At 39.4% G+C, this 19,347-nt stretch overlaps 1 long non-coding RNA gene across 2 annotated transcripts; it reads right to left on the reverse strand.

The window, feature by feature from the left end:
- Positions 1-3,648: 3,648 nt before the first annotated feature.
- Positions 3,649-6,023, reverse strand: LOC107599767 (uncharacterized). 2 transcript variants are annotated; one of them, XR_001610698.1, is made up of 3 exons: positions 5,371-6,023; positions 4,774-5,023; positions 3,649-4,596 (listed from the first exon to the last, which is right to left on the reverse strand). It is a non-coding gene; the product is annotated as an uncharacterized lncRNA (long non-coding RNA). The 2 variants fall into 2 exon arrangements; XR_001610697.1 differs by having other exon boundaries at positions 5,302-6,023.
- Positions 6,024-19,347: the final 13,324 nt, after the last annotated feature.

Consider the following 19,347-nt stretch of genomic DNA (forward strand, 5'->3'; position numbering starts at 1 on the left):
AGTTGGCACACCTATTCAAATTCATTCAAAGATGATATATTGCATTAATCCAAAAATAAATAAAGAAATACAAAAATGTTGATGGTTAACTTTAACGATTGTACATGAATGAAATAACAAATATACCACATATTAACATCATTTATTATTGTAGGTTAACTTCAGTATATAAAATTGTTGATAAGGTTAATTTATAATACATTTTGAATTTAATAATACATTTAAAATACACCATTAATAATGCATTTACAATTGCTTTATTTATTCAACTAGAAATGTAAAAAAAATGCATTAGTATATTTAGAAATGAATGTTAACCTAGATCAGGGTTGTTAAAGTTAATTAAAACTAAAACTGAAACTAAAACCACTTGAAATAAATATAAACATCAACAGAAATGAAATAAAATATGCAAACACTTTATTTGGGCTATTTCAGAAACATTTCTCATTTCAATTTAGTTTAACTTGATATACTAAGATATTTAAAATTAAAAATTTATAAATAAATAGAATGAAATAAAATGAATAGAACTAAACAGACATATAAAACACCAAAAACTACTAAAAATGACAAGAACATACAACTAATTTACTAAAAATTTAACTAAAATTAAAATAAAAAATACATACAAACTGTAATAGTATCTCAATGATACTAAAATAACACTGACCTGGATTAATAAATGCTGCAAAAGTACTGTTCATTGTTATTTTGACGTTAACATATAGAACCTAATTGTACCTAATATTTAACTGCACGAATATCGTGAAAAAAGTTTTTGTTTAAAAGGCTGTGGCAGAAATCACGTCTAAATTGGGTCAGTCCAGTTCAGTCATCATCTGCCCATCATGTCGCTCCAAACTCGCATGACCTTTTTATCAAAGTTATTAGCTATTATCAAAATGTCAAATGGTGATCACTAGCTGTCAAGTTTGGCTCTATTTTAGGAAAACTTTTTCCTTCAGTCATGTCTTATTTCATCTAGTGCACCGAGTGAGCCAGTGCTGCTCCCTTCAAAAAAAGACAAAATGCATTGCTGCTTTTATTTTTAATGCAACCCATCATCAAAGGCTTGCCTAAACCATTCCTTTTGTTTACACTACGCCTCCTACTCGAAGATCGGATGAAAAAGAATGACAGCATCTCCCTCAGCGTTTGTTTGCAAGGATGATCTTAGCCTGCGGCGGTTAGCATTAATTAAAAAGTGCAGCAGCAAAAGCTTGGGGGGTTGAATTTGAGTTTAAAGCGGCTGGGAGGAGATGCGAAAAGACTTCAGACTCGTGTGAGATGCTAAATTCCTGCAGAATGACAGAAGTGATGACTAATTCAGAGCTCTTTGTGCCGTTTTATGTAAGTTACTGGTAGAGTTACGCAAGTCTTTTCCATCTCAGCACAAACTTGCAGTACTTTGAAGTCAAACAGGGTTAAAGGGTATAAACACACATATAGTTGAGGACAAACAGACATATGCTCTCAAACACCAAGAGCATCTATTCTCTGCGGCCTATGATGGGTAGAGATGGCTTAACTGTAACCGTTTTGATCTATCGCAGCCAAACGGGAGGAAAAGCAAATGTTTCTGCGAGTAAAACTACCTGTACTTGCTGATGTGTCAGTATACCAAACACACACACACACGTATGTTTTTCTATCACGGTGGGGACTTTCCATTGACATCTAGTGTTTTTATACAGAGCTAATGTTATTTTCCATCCCCAAACCCTCTGAGAAACCTTTCTACTTTTGAATAGGTTAATTAAGATGTTATTTTGTATGTTTACGAAGCCACTTTCCTCGCCCCAAAATGTATGTGACTTCAGCTTTTACCGTCCTTATGGGGACATTCAGTCCTCACAATGTAGGCAAAACCTCTCTCTCTCTCACACACACACACACACACACACACACTCAAGCAGAGTCTGCAGTCTCATTATGTGTGATGTGACCCCATTATTGCACATCCCTGAAGTATCATTCAGCATTGAGTGTCAAGCATCAGTCAGTCCTCTAAAACAGAAAAAGATTTTATCCGACATTCACCATCTACACATCTTCCCCTGGACTGATCATCAATACTCCTTAAAGTAAAGCTCTAAAGCCATCCCATATTCTCCAGAACACACTCTCACACTGAATGCATACTCGTCTCTGAGTTTTTGACTTTATTTTTAGCCCGATCCATATGTAGTGTAGGCGTAGAGTTGTTTACTGGGCTACGCCGAGTCCTGGTGTTTATAAATAGCCGGAGAGAGCATTATTCCCACATCATCAATCACATCATCAGGCACGAGGGAGAGACTCGAGGGTGTAGTTCTGCTGTAGTCTGACCTCCCCCAGTTCCACGCCACACGGTCTGGAGGTGTGAGCTGGATGGGCTGATCTGAAGGGGAACAGATGCCGGTGCCCGGGGAGCTCCGAGGATGACGGATGGTTCGGGAAGGGCGAATTTTAGCTGGTGTGCTTGCCAGAGTGAACTGAAATATTTAATGTCCATATGGAGAGGGAGCAAAACTAAAGAATTCATTATTTTCTCTCATAAAAAGCCAAACGTGCATGCGCAGATCTCTTCACTGTTCAACAATTTCTTGCCCATTTCTGTACCTTTCTCAGACACACGAACGCACACGAATCTATTCAGCTGAAATGTGACATTGACGCAGACACACACTTGTCTTTTTTCTATGCAGTCAGCTCACTCCCAAACACAGAGAGAGGAACACACACACACACACACACAGTGGAATCTTTTCATCTTGTAACCATGGCACTTGGTGGAATACAGTAGGAATCCAGCCGATAACAAAGTGCTTACATAACTATTGCATTGCCAAGCTCGACTCCTACCTTGCACACCTCTTTCCTTTTTTCTCTGCCTCTCACTTTTGTGTTCCCTTTCTATTTTTCTCTGTATATCTGTTTACACGCCATCGTTTGGCATTGCAACAGATTCATGCACGGGAAAAGTGCACCTTGCCTTTGGATAAAAGAGCTAAATCCCTTTCTTTGGTTCCCAAGACGGTTAAATTCTCAGGTTAAGGCCGCTCGCTTTGGTTTCTTACTGTAATGAGGCTACATTGACTCCCTACCACACTGGTACCGCTTCAACCTGCCAGTCCAAACTGGAAAACATTTTCTTGCCCATTTCTGTACCTTTCTCAGACACACGAACGCACACGAATCTATTCAGCTGAAATGTGACATTGACGCAGACACACACTTGTCTTTTTTCTATGCAGTCAGCTCACTCCCAAACACAGAGAGAGGAACACACACACACACACACACAGTGGAATCTTTTCATCTTGTAACCATGGCAGTTGGTACGATACAGTAGGAATCCAGCCGATAACAAAGTGCTTACATAACTATTGCATTGCCAAGCTCGACTCCTACCTTGCACACCTCTTTCCTTTTTTCTCTGCCTCTCACTTTTGTGTTCCCTTTCTATTTTTCTCTGTATATCTGTTTACGCCATCGTTTGGCATTGCAACAGATTCATGCACGGGAAAAGTGCACCTTGCCTTTGGATAAAAGAGCTAAATCCCTTTCTTTGGTTCCCAAGACGGTTAAATTCTCAGATTAAGGCCGCTCGCTTTGGTTTCTTACTGTAATGAGGCTACATTGACTCCCTACCACACTGGTACCGCTTCAACCTGCCAGTCCAAACTGGAAAACATTCATTATTTATCTCCTGCTGGAGAAACCAGTCATCTAAAGTCCAAACAGAACCTATTAATTTCCCTCAAAGGTAAAAGGCAACCAAAGGATTCCCGATTCTTACCTCCCGCAGTTCATGTGCCACATCTTTCAGCTCCTTGAGGATTCCTTCCAGCTGCTTGATCACCATCTTCATGTGGCTGCGGACCTGTTCTCTCTGACTGGGGGTCTCAGAGGGTTCCCGGGCTGGAGTTCCGCTCTGGGACATCCTTCACAGGCTGCTCACGGGCCGGGGTGCGGAGCGCTGAGGGCAGGGGCGAGCCGAGCCACGATCCATCTCTGGGGCCTCCGGGAGCCGCAGTGCTACTGATCCGATCTGGGGCTCGGGCCACGCGGGAAGGGTTCAACATCTTAAATATGCCTGGGCAGCCGAGAGACCTCGCTGGGTCTGGGGTCAAGCCTCCTCTTGCTGTGTACGTCGGGGCATCTCGGGACAGACGCGGATGGAAAGGAAGGTGCTGGAAACATTGAAGGACGGTTAGGCTGTTAGATCCAAGAATACACACCAAACTCCAGGATGAAGAAGCAAAATGTGCAAGAAGCGTGGCTCATTTCACCCTAGCATGTGTTTAGTGTGCATGTGTGAGTCCTTAGGGGTAACTTTGGATGGAAAGCAGTTGTCTATGATGCAGAATTCTTCTCTTCCATGAAGACATGGCTAGCAGGGTTGTATAAGCGACTGATCCACTGCTAACTCTTGTAAAATCCAATCCAGGACAAAAAAGGAAACTCCCAAAGATGCCTTCCTGTCAGAGTAGACTGAAGTGCTTCTTTGTTTCAAATCTGCAACGTTTTGTCTTTTTGTCTTGTGTTCGGAGTAAAAAAAGTCAAACCAAAAGGTGAAATATTCCAACTTTGCGTTTCCTTGAACGGAATCTGAAAGAAAAGCAGAGAGAGAGAGGATGTTAATTTAGCCAAAAAGCCACAGCGATTTTATGTGTATATATATATATATATGTTTGTCCTTGTGCATTTGTGCATGTCTGAAACGATAAACCAAGGCAACCGACGTAATGCTTTCAGAGTGATTGGCAAAACTGCAACTACACTTACAATAAGTGTTATGATGAACGTTTCACACGTAATCCCCCACGGGGTTTCAGACGGAATGGCGCATCGTTTTCTCCAGGTCAGAGAGACATTTCTCCCCCATTTCATTAAATGGAAATAGAGACAGAGATGAATCTCAATCTAGTTCCCTTTGATGTTGGGTTAAATCCAGTTGTTACCCTTTTAGAATAGCGTGGCGTTCTTCAAAAGCCATCAGAGAAGGTAAATTCCATGTCTTTTGCTCCAGGAAGAACTGGAAGGGAATAAAAGAGGATAACTTGACCCTTCAAACCGCTGCCAAAAGAGACAATCTGACACAACACCTGGAAAGAGAGGAAGGAGAGCAATTTCTCTGCTTATCTGGTAATGTCTCTCTTCCTGTCATTTTTTTTTCTCCCCCACATTCAATTTTCTTAAACACATATCTTGATTTTCTCTTTTAACCGTGTTCAAGCTTCAGTTTACTACACAAAATCAATTACAGACAGCAAAGAGAGACTAAGAAGAACTGATACAAATGAACACGCTCACCAAATTGAATCAGCCCCCGTGGAAATACACCATAAAACAGGGGTCTCTGGCACTCTTTCTCGCTCTCACCTCTCCCCTGGTCAGTAGTAGAAAGTGCGTGCAGGTTTGCCTTTCCTCCCTCCTGAGGAACAACGGGAATACAGTTTTCTGCTCGGCTGAGCTCAGATCATTCTTCCCGTTTTGTTGCGGCGTCAGTCACCATCTCTCTCACACACACCGTCTTCCTCCCAATCACCCCTACTTCTCTCTCTCCCGTTCCCACACACAATCCCACTCTATTATGTCTTTCCCTTCAGTGTCCATCCAGCCACACTCGCCCACCGTAAGAAGGAGGGTTCATTCAGAGCCGTCCTTCAGAGAGAAAGTGAAGCAGCAGCGGAGGAGGAGGAGGTGGTGGATGAAAGATTTACCCCGGGTCCCCTCTTTTCGAGCCCCCGGCAGCCTTGGCTTCTCTGCTCCTGCATGGACTCCTGGAAGTCCTCGGATGCTCTTGTTGCTGCGGCGACCACTAGCTGCCGATTCCGCCTCGTATTCCGTCTCTCGGCCGTGGAACAGACACCTCCTGTCGCCGTGACGACAGGACTGAGGGACTGACTGAGGGAGGGATGCTGCCTTTGCCTCCGATTCTAAACCCTGTGGATACACGCGCACTCTGGCACTCTGGTCCCCTCTCTATCTCTCTCGGTCCCTCCTGCCAGATGGAGGGGGGAAGAGGCTGGAGTTTATGGACAGGCTTTGGCTGCTAGTGAAGACGGCTCTCTCTCTGGCTCTGAAGGGGAGGAGGAGGGACAAGAAGATTTAAAGAGACAGTAGCAAGCTTCACACTGTATCTCTTTCATGTCTCCCTTTGTCTGTTTATTCATAGCCCTCTATTTTCTTTATGGCTGCCTATAAGCCTTCACTCTCCCAATATATGCTATAAATAGCACCTTCATAAACTGACTTAGACAAAATTGCACTGCATGATATGACATTTAAAGATATATTCTCTAAAAACTAATATTTTAGAAACATTTCAGTAAATGTATTATTGAAAACAATACTGAATTTCTTGTTGCTAAAAAAAACAAACAAAAAATTAATTCAATGTCTTATATTTTTCCTAAAAGAAATAAAGTGAAATCAAGGTATGTTATCTTACACAATTTAATGTCTTAAGAATGTGTTTCTTGTTTTAAAGGTATTTAAATATTTGGTTACACTTTAGATTGGGGAACACTTATTCACTATTAACTAAGAGTTAATGAACTCCTAATTTGCTGCTTATTGATAGTAAGTAAGGCAGTTGTTGTTGTTATGGTTGGGTATTCGGTAGGCTTATCGGATTTAGAATATGTTCATGCATTAATATGTGATTTATAAATATTAATAAACAGCCAATATGCTAACAATAAGCATGCTAATAAGCAATAGTGCACACTAATCTAAACATGTTTACTGGAAAACAAAACACTGATTAGCGAATCTTTTGTAAATAAATCTCAAGCTCAATTCAGACCCCTGATTGGAGGGTTACTAAAATGTTAAGTTCGTTCATCACTCACAGGCTCCAACAAATTGAGAAAATGATGCAGAGTAAAATATTCCTTTTTGTATCTTCCACTTTGATCAATAAAACATTTTTCCCTTCATAAACTCAGCACATTAATACAATGTGCACATTTGGCTTCAAACATATGTCTGGTTGTGTGTTTTCAGAGCACTGTATTGACTTTCCTCTTATGTCTTTGTATTTTTTCTTCTCCATAAATTTCCACTGTTAATTAAACTCAAACCACTTTGTGTAATGACTCAATTCAAACTGTTTTGCAGCTAAGTTCAGTATAGAAATGTGAAATCATCATATTTGCATATGCATTCTGATTGGCCATTTGCCTCGCATAAATTTGCATTCAGAATTCTGATTGGTCATTTCTTTCTTGCATCTATTTTACCATCCGGCCAGCAACGAGAAAAGCCTGAAACCTAAACTTACCTGTAGAAACAGTCGTTTGCTGTCTTGCAATGGCTGATATTCCCTTCAGGAAATGCAAATCTAGTTATGAGTTGATTATGCATTTAGATGTGGCTTAATTAAGGGCTATTGATCTACAGCTGTGAAGAGTGTGATTGGTGAATTCTCCGTTTACAGAAGCAAATGTGTCCCAAAGGCAATGTGCTTTGCGTATCTGTGAAATAAGATTATCTGTAATGCTTCGGGTGCTTGAATTCGCTTATACGTAAAGCCAGTGTGTGTAGCACTGTGTGTGTGTGTGTGTGTGTGTACGTTCACATGTAGTTTCAGAGTGTGTGTGTGTGTGGGGGTCTGTGTAGGTTGATGTGGCATTATTCTATGTAGAAGCGTGTAGGCTTGGAGGAGTTGCATTGCACAGAAAGATGTCCTTGCGATATGCCTTTAAAAGTCATCGATCATTGCAAACTCTCTTAAACACCTTTACAGCCCTGTTTAGCGTAATTTGGCATCTAATGAACACTGATAACGGAGCACATTTGTAACTGTTGAAGAATCGCCGACACTGTCGTCTCCGTCCTCCTCCTGCCGCGATGGTATTTCTTTAACGCTAAGGTCATTCTGACTGCCGTTTTTACTAGCCGAGCTGGATAGAGGCCAAGGAAATATCAGCCCCACTTAATATTTCTGTCCTGGATTTATTACACCTGGCCCGATTATGGAGAAGTTTTATAGAACGCAATATTTTTCTAGCAGGGCTGCACGCTCGTGCTTTCACAGGTGTACCTCCAGAGGAATTCACTCGGGTAATGTGGTACTACAGAGAGCGGGTGAGGGAATAAAGTGAGCGAGGAATAAAGAAGTGTTCGGGAAGAAGAAAGCGGCCCGTGGGGGTTTATTTGACCACTTCTGTTCACACAGCAGTGAGTAATCATACCCCAGTTATTTGATACTTCAAGATCTAGTATCTTTTTATTAGACGAGTCAGTATTTGGCTGGCTCTCTGTGTGCTGAGATACGGCCGCTGTGTCTCTGTTTGTGTGTGAGGGTAAAAGAAGGATTTATTTTTTCTCATAAACCAAAACTTGAGGGATCCAACTGGTCGATACAGGCGTTCTCGGCCTGTTTCTTCGTCAAAATAGCCACCTGTCCATCACAGCTAGAGTTCACTATTGGACAGGAACTGCATGCTTATCACTGCTATGTTAAAACACATGTATGAGGCATATAAAGCCATCTTCTTTTACTTATTGGAATCTTGTGATTCTCCTCTCCACAAGGTGGCACAGTGGTGTAGTGAAGACCCTGGAAACTAACAAAAGAGCAACACAGAGGCCACACAGGGAGGGCCTGTGGAAGAGTCTCCATCTGTCCTTTTATAAGAATGTTAAGAAATCATTTTGTACATTTATATACCATTTTTAAGGATGAACAGTTTGGCTTATAAATAAAATAAACATAAATAAAATATCTGTGAAGCATAGGAGTATTAGAAAGTCTCAAAACTTTACTTACATTTGAGAAGTATCCTATTTGCATTTTTGGTTTCTTTTCATTTCACACTACAAATACATAGCACGGGTTATTATAGTTTTACTAAAGGCTTATTATAGTAAAACTAAAACCATAAAAAGAAAAGTCGTTACTAATTGTGTTTTATGGTTATATGTATATATACAGTATATATATATATTTTTTTTTACTCTTATATTTCTTTCTTTTTTTAATATTTCTTTAAAAATATTTTATTAAATATATTATGTAAATATTTAAATTAATTTATTGAAATGTTTTTTTATTAAAACACTTAAAATGTACAAAAATAACTAAAACGAAATTTAAAAAAATGAATAAAACAGTCTGGCTACTATCGTAACCTCGGTTTCCTGAGATAAGAGAACAAGCGTTGCATTGTACGCTTATGTGAAGCCAAGTCACCAATATTCAGCCAACAATATTGCCAGAAATTAAATGTCTCAAACTAAGCAAGCCAAAGGCGACAGCGGCAAGGAACCAAAACTCCATCAGTGACAGAAATGGAGAAAAAACCTTGGGAGAAACCAGGCTAATTCGGGGGGCCAGTTCTCCTCTGGCCAGACGAAACCAGCATGGCGTGGTTTAATTCCAGGCTGCAGCACAGGTCAGATTGTGCAGAGGACTCGTCTGGTTCTCGTGGTCTTGTGCTGATGGTCATCGAGGTGACGAGGTCTTCATAGGGGATCTGTTCACGTTCGTGTAGCTGCACGAACAAATGGCGCTTCAACCCTCTAAAAGGGGTGGAGCTGACTGCTATATAAGTCGGCTCAGAGAGCCATTCATCAGAATCTTTCGACTGATAGCGGCAGTCATTGACTTGCGTGCAGCCTTTTAGTACGGCAGCTTACGCAACGCTTGTTCCCTTATCTCAGGGAACCGAGGTTAAGAAAGTAACTGGACTGTTCCCTTTCAAACGGTCTCTCCCATTGCGTTGTATGCTTATGGGGAACGCATCCAATAGCGCTGAGCTATAAGCTAGTTCAGGACGAAGCCGCTCTGCGAGCCCAGTCCTGGAGCGCCGTAGTGAGGGCTCCTAAAAAACATGAGCCACATATGAGACCCAAGCCATGAACTTCCATCATACAAACACATTTACACACAGAAAGCGTGGTATACTGCATGAACATGTTTTACCAGGCCTGTTTTCACTTCATAATAGCTCAATAAATTCTGATTGGACAAGGCACTTTAGTTAATGGCCATAAATATATCTCACAAATAAATGCCAATAAAAGCATTCCTTTGACTGCACATTCTCTCTCTCTCTCTCTCTATATATATATATATATATAAATATAAAAAAAAAAAGGGCCTGTTTTCACTTCATAATAGCTCAATAAATTCTGATTGGACAAGGCACTTTAGTTAATGGCCATAAATATATCTCACAAATAAATGCCAATAAAAGCATTCCTTTGACTGCACATTCTCTCTCTCTCTCTCTCTCTCTCTCTCTCTCTATATATATATAAATATAAAAAAAAAAAGAAAAAAAAAAAACTAATGACACTGTAATCAATGTAATCATCCATATATGCATATAGCCACATATGGTATACATATACCTATATTTATAATATTCATGGACTAAAACTTTTTTGTTTCTCTCAAATGTTGTTAATATGTAAATATTTAGGGTTAGGACATATAAAGCAGAATTAATGTCTTATTCTGCACGAGCATACTCCTACCCTATACCTAAACTTACCTACCTTGCTAACCATTAATATAGAGCAAATTAGCAGTTTGTTCAGGGAAAACTCTTAGTTAACAGTGAATATATGTTCCCTAAAGTGTTACTGTTAGGCTTAGGGTAGGAAACCATTGGCTTCTTCTATCATACTGCTGTATGAACGCAATAAGCCACCCAAGACCATGCATTACAGTGACTTTACCACGGTTAACAGGGTTTTACAGCACTATATTCCCCATGATGCAATCACTTTAACGCACATCCTCCAGCAGCTTATTGCTTTACTTGACCTCCTCACATTCACAGACATCAAGCTCACTGCTCATTACTTTCCGTGTTTGTCAGATGAATGTGAGCGTGAGAGGCTTGTCATGGTGGACTTAGTGATGATGTGATGCTTTACCCTCCGTCTGGTCTTCTTCACAAACCGCATTTACTTCAGCCTATAGGTCGCTCAGCCCATTATTTCATTTACCCACTCGCTCTTCTTCTTCATAAATGATCATTGTGTCCTGCTGTCTCTCTCAAACACATCTTCTCATTGTCCTTGCTGGGTACAGGGGCTCCCTGAGCTCTGCTGTTTGCCGAGGGCTATGTGTGCTTGCCGTGGATATCGCCGACGGACGCCGCATCCCCAATCAGCCCCGGCTTCCCCACCGGAGCGCTAACGAGCCAGAGCAGCTCATTGTTCATTCAGCAGGAGTCCCAGCAACACGGATCATCACATTTCTCCCCGGTCTGGCCTCGTTTAGAGCCCCGCACCCTTCAGGAAACTTGACTTTACACCAGTTATGTAATGCATAAGAACCGAATGTCAGCGTTGATGTATGCGATGCGATGTGGAGACTGATGCGCAGGGCGTTTGACGGAGAACCGGAGATTGCCGGTGTTGGCCGCGCGGCTCTGACAGCTCTTTTGATTCACTCGCAGCTCGTGCAAACATAATCAAGGGCAAGATGTCACTCAATATCATCACCATGGAGACGAGAGTGGATGCTGTGCCATTCTAGCACTTTCCACTCAGATAACATCTCATTTTAGCACACTTGGCTGTAGTAAGTAAAGGAACCATACTAACTTAGGAGCTTGTTAGTATGGAGACAAGGAGAATTGTTACAGTGTAAAGCATTTACAGTGTCAACATTGTTGTAGAAAGCCATATGGTTAGAAAGAGCATTTTATATGGTTTATCCCATTACCTACAATAACTTAATTCTGACCTTTCACGTTTGACCTTCTTTAATTAACTAGTACTGGCATTTCTTTCCCATTTTCTTTATACTCATATTTTCTTTCTAGAAATGAAATGAATGCATGCAGGTCGGCCTCAGAGTTTACCTTCATGAATCAATATGGAATAACAAATGCAGAAAATAAATTTATGGTTAATATCTAGATATCAAATAAATGCCTGCAGGTTACAATTGAATCTGCCTTAGCCAATCGAAAACAAATAACCAATGCAAAACAGACGTATACCTAATATTTGGTAAACAGTATTCTGTGAAAAGTTTTAGTAAAGAGAGTTTGGAGCCAATCGTGTATGAAAACTAAACAGCAGTGCTCTAATACAAATAAGAAACCAAATCATAGAGATTCACGATGGAAAGATATAAATGTGTCTGTTAAATATAGAGGTCACACATAACATAATAGTAGCTTAGGAGGTAATTATGTAGTTATGCCCTCTAGGATATTCTTGGTAATGCAGGTCTAGGTGTCAGGCTGAAGGAAGGGGAAGTCATCCCACTTATCAGAGAGCAAAGTGCTCTGTAGGTGGCCCTTCAGCCCCGTCTCAAAGCCTGTCATCGCCGCTGCAGGCAGGCATCTGTTAGCTCACAGTCAGCCAGTGACGGCCAGAGCCTTGTGCGTGTGCTTAGGTGCACAAACACATGTAACAAAGCACATAATGCCTTCTGTCGCTCCTCTTTGAAACTGAGTGCTCTGTTTAGGGTGCTGGAGCTGTGCTAGCTGCCTTCAGAGTTGAAAAACATAGCAACACACAACCACTGATCCTCATGAGAAGAAGCCATTTGTCTTACTGACCTCTGCGCTCGGAAAACGCCACGTACACACAAGTCAGAGGACGGTACAACTGAAATGAGGAATAAAGAATAGTAAACACACGCATGGGCATCACTATGACCAAAGACACGAAAGGGGAAGACGGACTGAAAATAAAATAATAAAATAATAAGTAATAAAATAAATACAAGTAAAACAAATTAAAAAGTAAAAATAAAAAATTAAAAAATTAAAAAAAATGTCACTATAGGGCGAAGAAGGACCCATATGAACATGTTTTTTTAAATTAAATTAAATTATGAAAAATATCACTATGGGGGAAGATGGACTGCTCATAGAGAAAAATACAAATAGTATATGGGGAAGGAGGACTGTTTATAGGAATAACTTAAAATAAAGAAAATCAAAACGAAAAAATAAAAATATCACTTTAGAGGGAAAAAGGACTGCCCAAATGATTTTAAATTAAATTAAATTAAATTAAATTTAATTTAATTTAATTTAATTTAATTTAATTTAATTTAATTTAATTTAATTAATTTAAATACAAGTAAAACAAATAATTGTCTAAAGGAATAAAATAAAATAAAATATTTAATTAAATTAAATTATGAAAAATATCACTATGGGGGAAGATGGACTGCTCATAGAGAAAAATACAAATAGTATATGGGGAAGGAGGACTGTTTATAGGAATAGCTTAAAATAAAGAAAATCAAAACGAAAAAATTAAAATATCACTTTAGAGGGAAAAAGGACTGCCCAAAAAATTAAATTAAATTAAATTAAATTAAATTAAATTAAATTAGAGGGAAAAAGGACTGCCCAAAAAATTAAATTAAATTAAATTAAATTTAAATACAAGTAAGACAAATAATTGTCTATAGGAATAAAATAAAATAAAATATTTAATTTAATTTTAAAAATAGCACTATGGTGGAAGAAGGACTGCTCATAAGAAAAAATAAAATAAATATATATGTATATTTTGTATATGTATACACAGATATGTATGTTTGTGTTACTATGAAAGTTTTAGATCTGAAATAATGAGTGCAAGTTGAGATCTTTTAAAATCAAAGGTCAAACACAAGTCAACTGTTCCCCATTATTTATATATATTTATTTAGTAGTTTTATTTATTTAGTTTGCTAGTTTAATTTATTTATAAATTGTATGCAACATTGCAGAGTCCCTTTGGATTGATAGTTCACCACTTTATCTGGAGAAATAATGTTTCTGTTGTCATTAGAATTTCTGATTAGCAGCTTTATTAATCATTTATCATATATTCATTCTAAAGGTCTTGGGAAGACGCACACTAGTGTTGTTTACCGCGGTAAATCTCTGTGAACTTCATGCAGAAAAATATATGTTATGGTGATTTAAAGTAAAGTAGACTCAAGCGATATATATTATTTGACTGTACTGAGAGAGACAGCTGAAGGCTGGCTCATGATGACTGAAGTTTGGCCATGAACAATCAATGCATCAAGGCCAGAGCAGAGAAAAAAGAATAGAGATGAAAAAAAGAGAAATAGAAAGAGATTGAATTAATTTTACTGCCACTGAGTTTACAGTCAATCCTCTCTTAGTCCACATATACAAGTTTCTCACTTTGTCTTTAAACTGCAAAAGAGGCCCTTGCAGTGGCATATATACCTCAGTTTACATAAAACACACATTAAGGGCCCCAGGGAACCAAGAGACAGGGCCCCCGCAAACAAGTGGTGACATCAAAACAGACAGATAGAGACAAAGAGTGAAGCTATATTGGGCTATTTAGTAAACTGTTCAACAAACTGCACGATGAAAGCTTGTTTTAATAATTCCTTTGTGTACTTGAGGAAAAATAATAAGGCCTTAACAAAAGTACACCATTGTAAAAGACTGCTTGTGAAAAATAAGTGCATTTCATTGTATTGAATATGGACTCCAAATCTTAAAAGAATATTTAAAAACAATTTACTTGCACACAATAAAATGTTAGTCTAAAATATTAAAGTATATTTTAGTTTATCATAAATGCTTGTCAGTACATTCAGCAGTAACTTTAACCATATTTCAAAGACAATAGAAGTAATTATGACATTGCATATAAAGATGAACAGAAGTCCAACTTAAGTCGGTCAAAATACACTCTTAAGCTCATCTAATTGCATTTAATATGAATTTAAACTATTATACAATAGTTTAATACAAATGTAAACTAAAATAATTTAATTGCAAACTACATGCAATTAAGTATGTTAAGTGGCTCTTTGACAAATTTTGTTTTTCTTTTTTTAAGTTGCTTTGGATAAAAGCTTCTGCTAAATGCATACCATGGCATTTTTTAAAGTACCTTGGAGTACCATAGAAACCATAATTTACATAAAACATAACATAAAAAAAAAATGGCCAAAAACTATAATTTACAGAAATTGTCATTTTAGCTGAGCAAAATTAACTGAAATGAATGAATGAAATATTGACGAAATATTGATTACATTTAAAGGATATTTACATCAAAATACAAAACTTAGGGTACATTTACAAGACTACGATGTCCAAACGATCCCCGCACACATGGATCTGAAAACATCTGAAAACACTGTATTATGCATGCCAGGCCAGTAGTTGGCGATGTCACTTTGTAAAGAAACTCACACGCCTACAGACCGGACATGTAATATTCATATGCACTGCATTACAGTTTCGTCACAAATTCGCGGAGTAAACTTGGAGACGATATCGGCATCTTTTTCAAAAACTTGCATTTGCAAAATGCCACTGTCGTGTAAATGAACGGCCGAAATGCATAAAAAGTTTGCTGTTTTAGGTGAAAACAGTGTCATGTAAATGCCCCCTAAAACAAAAATCTGTGTAAAAAGTAAAACTATGCCCAATTGTACTCTCACAGTAACTTTATGTAAGCGTTCCATTTGGCTCGTCTAAAACAATATGGTTTGAACAAACTGTGCATGCTCTAATCAGCTTAAATGGGCCGAATCTCACGGTACACCGCCGTCACCTGTCCTGCCTTGACCTCCGCAGAGCACCAGGTGAGTTCTGAGCCCACGAATCGTGAGTGTGAGAGTGTCCCATTCCAGTCGGCAGAGCGGGTGACAGAAATTCCCTCCAATTCGACACTGCTTTTTTTAGATGAAGCTGCCACATCGGTGCGAGCCGACGGACGCAGAGCTGCCCTCGTGGCAGGTAGGAATCCTTGCTCGGCCAGAACAATTTATCTCCTCACGCAACTCCGTCGACTCGCTTTACCTCGCCTGTCCTCTTCTACACGCTTGTTTTTCCCCTGTTTTTCCATTATCACAACCGCCTCGGATGACTTCAATCAGATTCTCCATAAGAGGGATTTAATTTGCATGTCACGCCTCACTAGTGCGCTCACTCGTCTTATCAGTGCGTTCTCAGAGTCGACGGCTGCTCTTCAGCGTGTCGGTGCCACATGGAGTGAAATATAGACCGAGACAGAGAGTCAATGCCGCCGCTATTTTGAGGTGAAAGCAAAATCGCTTTCGATTTCTCAGCACCTCTCCATTGTGATGAGGAGAAGTTTGCACAGAGGCAGACAAAGAGATAGAATTGCTCGACTATTTGGAAGCGTGCAGACACTTAAACGTATTTATTTTACAGAGCTGGGGATCTCCATTAAAGAGTTGTCCCCCCTCCTTGTCTCGTGTGTGGCAGTCAGCGCAGTCTTCTCTAACTCAGTCTGACATGAGAGAGCATTAGGCCAGGAGCTGTTGATGGAGTGGTTGATTGGACCTGTCACCTTTTATTGTGGCAGTGCTGCTGAGCCGAGCTGTCACTGACATCGCACGCTTTCCAGCACCGGCCCTTGTGTGCACTTTCACCTTCGACCTCAGTCTTGCTTAACTAGTCCCTGAAGCTCACGGTCAATATGGACGACAATCAATCAACTGCTGAGGGAGACACTTGAGAGGCAAGTGTAGGGTGCAGTTGACGTTTGCTGAATCTCCTGTTGTGAAAATCTAAATGTTATGAGTTGTACACAGGCGCTCAAGGTTTAGCTGATTAGCATGGGTCAAGTTAGTCCCTTCTGGCGAATACCATAAATACACCATCTGGATCCAAAATGCATCTTTCTCCACTGATAGCCATTCAAAAGTAGATGCATATTCCAAACCAATTGTTTTACAAGGTGGCGATTTCATATGAATTAGTACAATTTGACATTTTTTTGAAAACAGGTAAGCATGAAAAGTAGCTTGTTATTCCAACTAGAATCTCATGGAAAATTTTTACTATTTTACAATGTGGTGATTTTGTGTGAATTCAAACAATGTGAATCTTTAGAAGAAGAAAAAAAAGCAAGCATAAAGGTGCAACCCTAAACCTAACTGTCGCTGAGGTGTAAGCAGATCGTACAAATGAGATTGTAAGAATTTGTGCGAATTAGCCACCAATTTACCAAAACAAATCGCCATTAGTGTATGGTATTCAAACTTTTTTTAATTGCAAATCGCAAATAAAGTAAGAACATTGAATTATATTATAGTAGATGTTTCACTGCATTCAGATAATTTAAAAAATCCATACAATGGATTTTTTATTTTTTTGCTGGCACAGCTCACACAGAAGTCACTTTCAAAGTCAACGCTGTGAATTCACATGACCAACTCATATTTTCCTATTGATTACTATTAAGATGAGTGGATTTTACCCATGAAAAAATAGTAGAAGAACGACATAGCTATGTGACCGCACTTTTACATATCACAGATCAGGATAGTTGCTAGTTCTTAAATCAGAACTGATCCCATTTTAGAAATACCAAAAAGAATAAATGTGCAAAAACCTTAAAAATGTACATACAAGAAATATGAATGCACAACACTGTAAAACCCAGTTTTTTTTTACATTTGTTTTTCTGCTGATACAGAGAGAATATAGAACTAAAATACTCTAACATTCTGCAATACTTAGTCAATATCATCACAAACACGCTAGTGAATCTACAGCATAACATATACAACGCAACCAGTGCAGTCTGATTCCCAAACAAATGACTCATGAGCTGGTTCTTTTTAGTGAATCAGAAACATACAACAAAAACAGTGTAGCACAACCCCACATTTTTTAGTTAATCAAAAACATAAAACATGACCCATGCAGTCTGACTCCTGAACGAATGACTCATGAGCCAGTTCTTTTTAGTGAATCAGAAACATAAAGCATGACCAGTGCAGTCTGACTCCTGAACAAATGACTCATGAACCAGTTCTTTCTAGTAAATCAAAAACGCACAGCACAACCCATGTAGTCTGACTCTAATGAGCCAGTTCTTTTCGGTGAATCAATGATATACAACAAAACCGGTCTAGTGAATCAAAAACAAAGCATGACCAGTGCAGTCTGATTGTTATGAGCTGGTTCTTTTTAGCGAATCAAAAACATACAACAAAACGGGTGTAGTATGGTCACGAATGAATAATTATTATGAGTCGGTTCTTTTTAGAGAATCAAAAACTTGTGGTTCTGTGATAGATTTAAAATCATCACCACAGACCTAGTTGTGCATCAATGTCAAAGAAAAAAAGAAAAAAAACGACAAGAGGATAATGACCAGTTTGATTTCCAGTGCTTGTCATTGGCGATATCGTGCAAAAATGCTAATGATTTGTACAGCGGAGTCATATCTGTGCGTGTAAACCCAGACACCGCTTTGGAATGACATGCTGGTTAATGGAAGTGATGTCTCTGTTGGCTCGAATTTCGCTCTCATACCTCTCAGCGCAAAGTAAATGGAGCTGTCCTTTTAGCTCTGGGTCAACTACCTGTCCATCTCAGTAGTTCGCTCTTTCGCTCTCATCCCGTCGCTTCCCCTTTCTATGATCCCGTCCTTCGCCGTGCCTGTGTCCTTTTCATTTTAGCCTTATTATATGGCCACTAACGGAGTAGCTTTGCCATTATATGAAAATATGACCCCATCTTGCCGGGGGTCAGTGCCAATAAATAGGAGACACGGAGGTGGAGCCACTAAGCTGGAGATTCGAATCGTCCGTCTGTCAGGTCGGAGGTCACACTCCCGCTCTCATACCTTCACCTTCTGTCTCCAAAGGTAATGGGTAGCATCTCCCAATCGTTCTCTCTCTCCTTATCTCGCTCCCCGTCCCTCTTTCTCACTTTCCCTTCTTCAGCTGGATTTATTGATGTTGACCTTTTGCTGAAATTAAGCTTGCCAATCCCCAGGCAGCTAGGGCAAAGTTTAAACCAATTAAAGATAACTTCACCAATCAGCAGCTCCAGAAAAAGTGATTCTGCCCTGTCAGGGACATTACAATAATTTGTTCTGTGTCACGGACGGGCGAGAGGAGGTGAAGTGGAGCTCAAGGGTTGGACCGGGTGAAAATGTCTAAGCGCTAATGCCACCGTTTTCCAGCATTAGGGCGAATGCGGGCTCAGGTTTATCGCCAGCACGTACGCGTATTGCGTAATGACAGCACCTAATGTACATCAGGATTTCTGTGACATCTAATGGATCGTGCATGATTATGCCCTTAAGAGGGATCGTCTAACAGGCCGTGATTAAAGCTCCATTCAAATGTGCTTTAGTGAAGCATGTGATTATGAAGATGCCACCCTGGGCTCTCACAGATGAGTTAAGCACGAACCCTCGTGAAAGGAAATGTTTTCTTAATGTAGCCTATGAACAAGTCTTTTCGGCCTGATGTAAATGCAAATGTGGTGATTACATGCGAAAATATAGATTCTGTAGAAGGATACTATAGTAAAACAAACATTTCCACAAAAAATATTTATATCAGCACAACTGTTTTCAACATTGATAATAATCAGAAATGTTTCTTGAGCAGCA

This window comes from Sinocyclocheilus grahami, unplaced genomic scaffold (assembly GCF_001515645.1).
Source record: "Sinocyclocheilus grahami isolate Dianchi unplaced genomic scaffold, SAMN03320097.WGS_v1.1 scaffold271.1, whole genome shotgun sequence".
Lineage (NCBI taxonomy): Eukaryota > Metazoa > Chordata > Actinopteri > Cypriniformes > Cyprinidae > Sinocyclocheilus > Sinocyclocheilus grahami.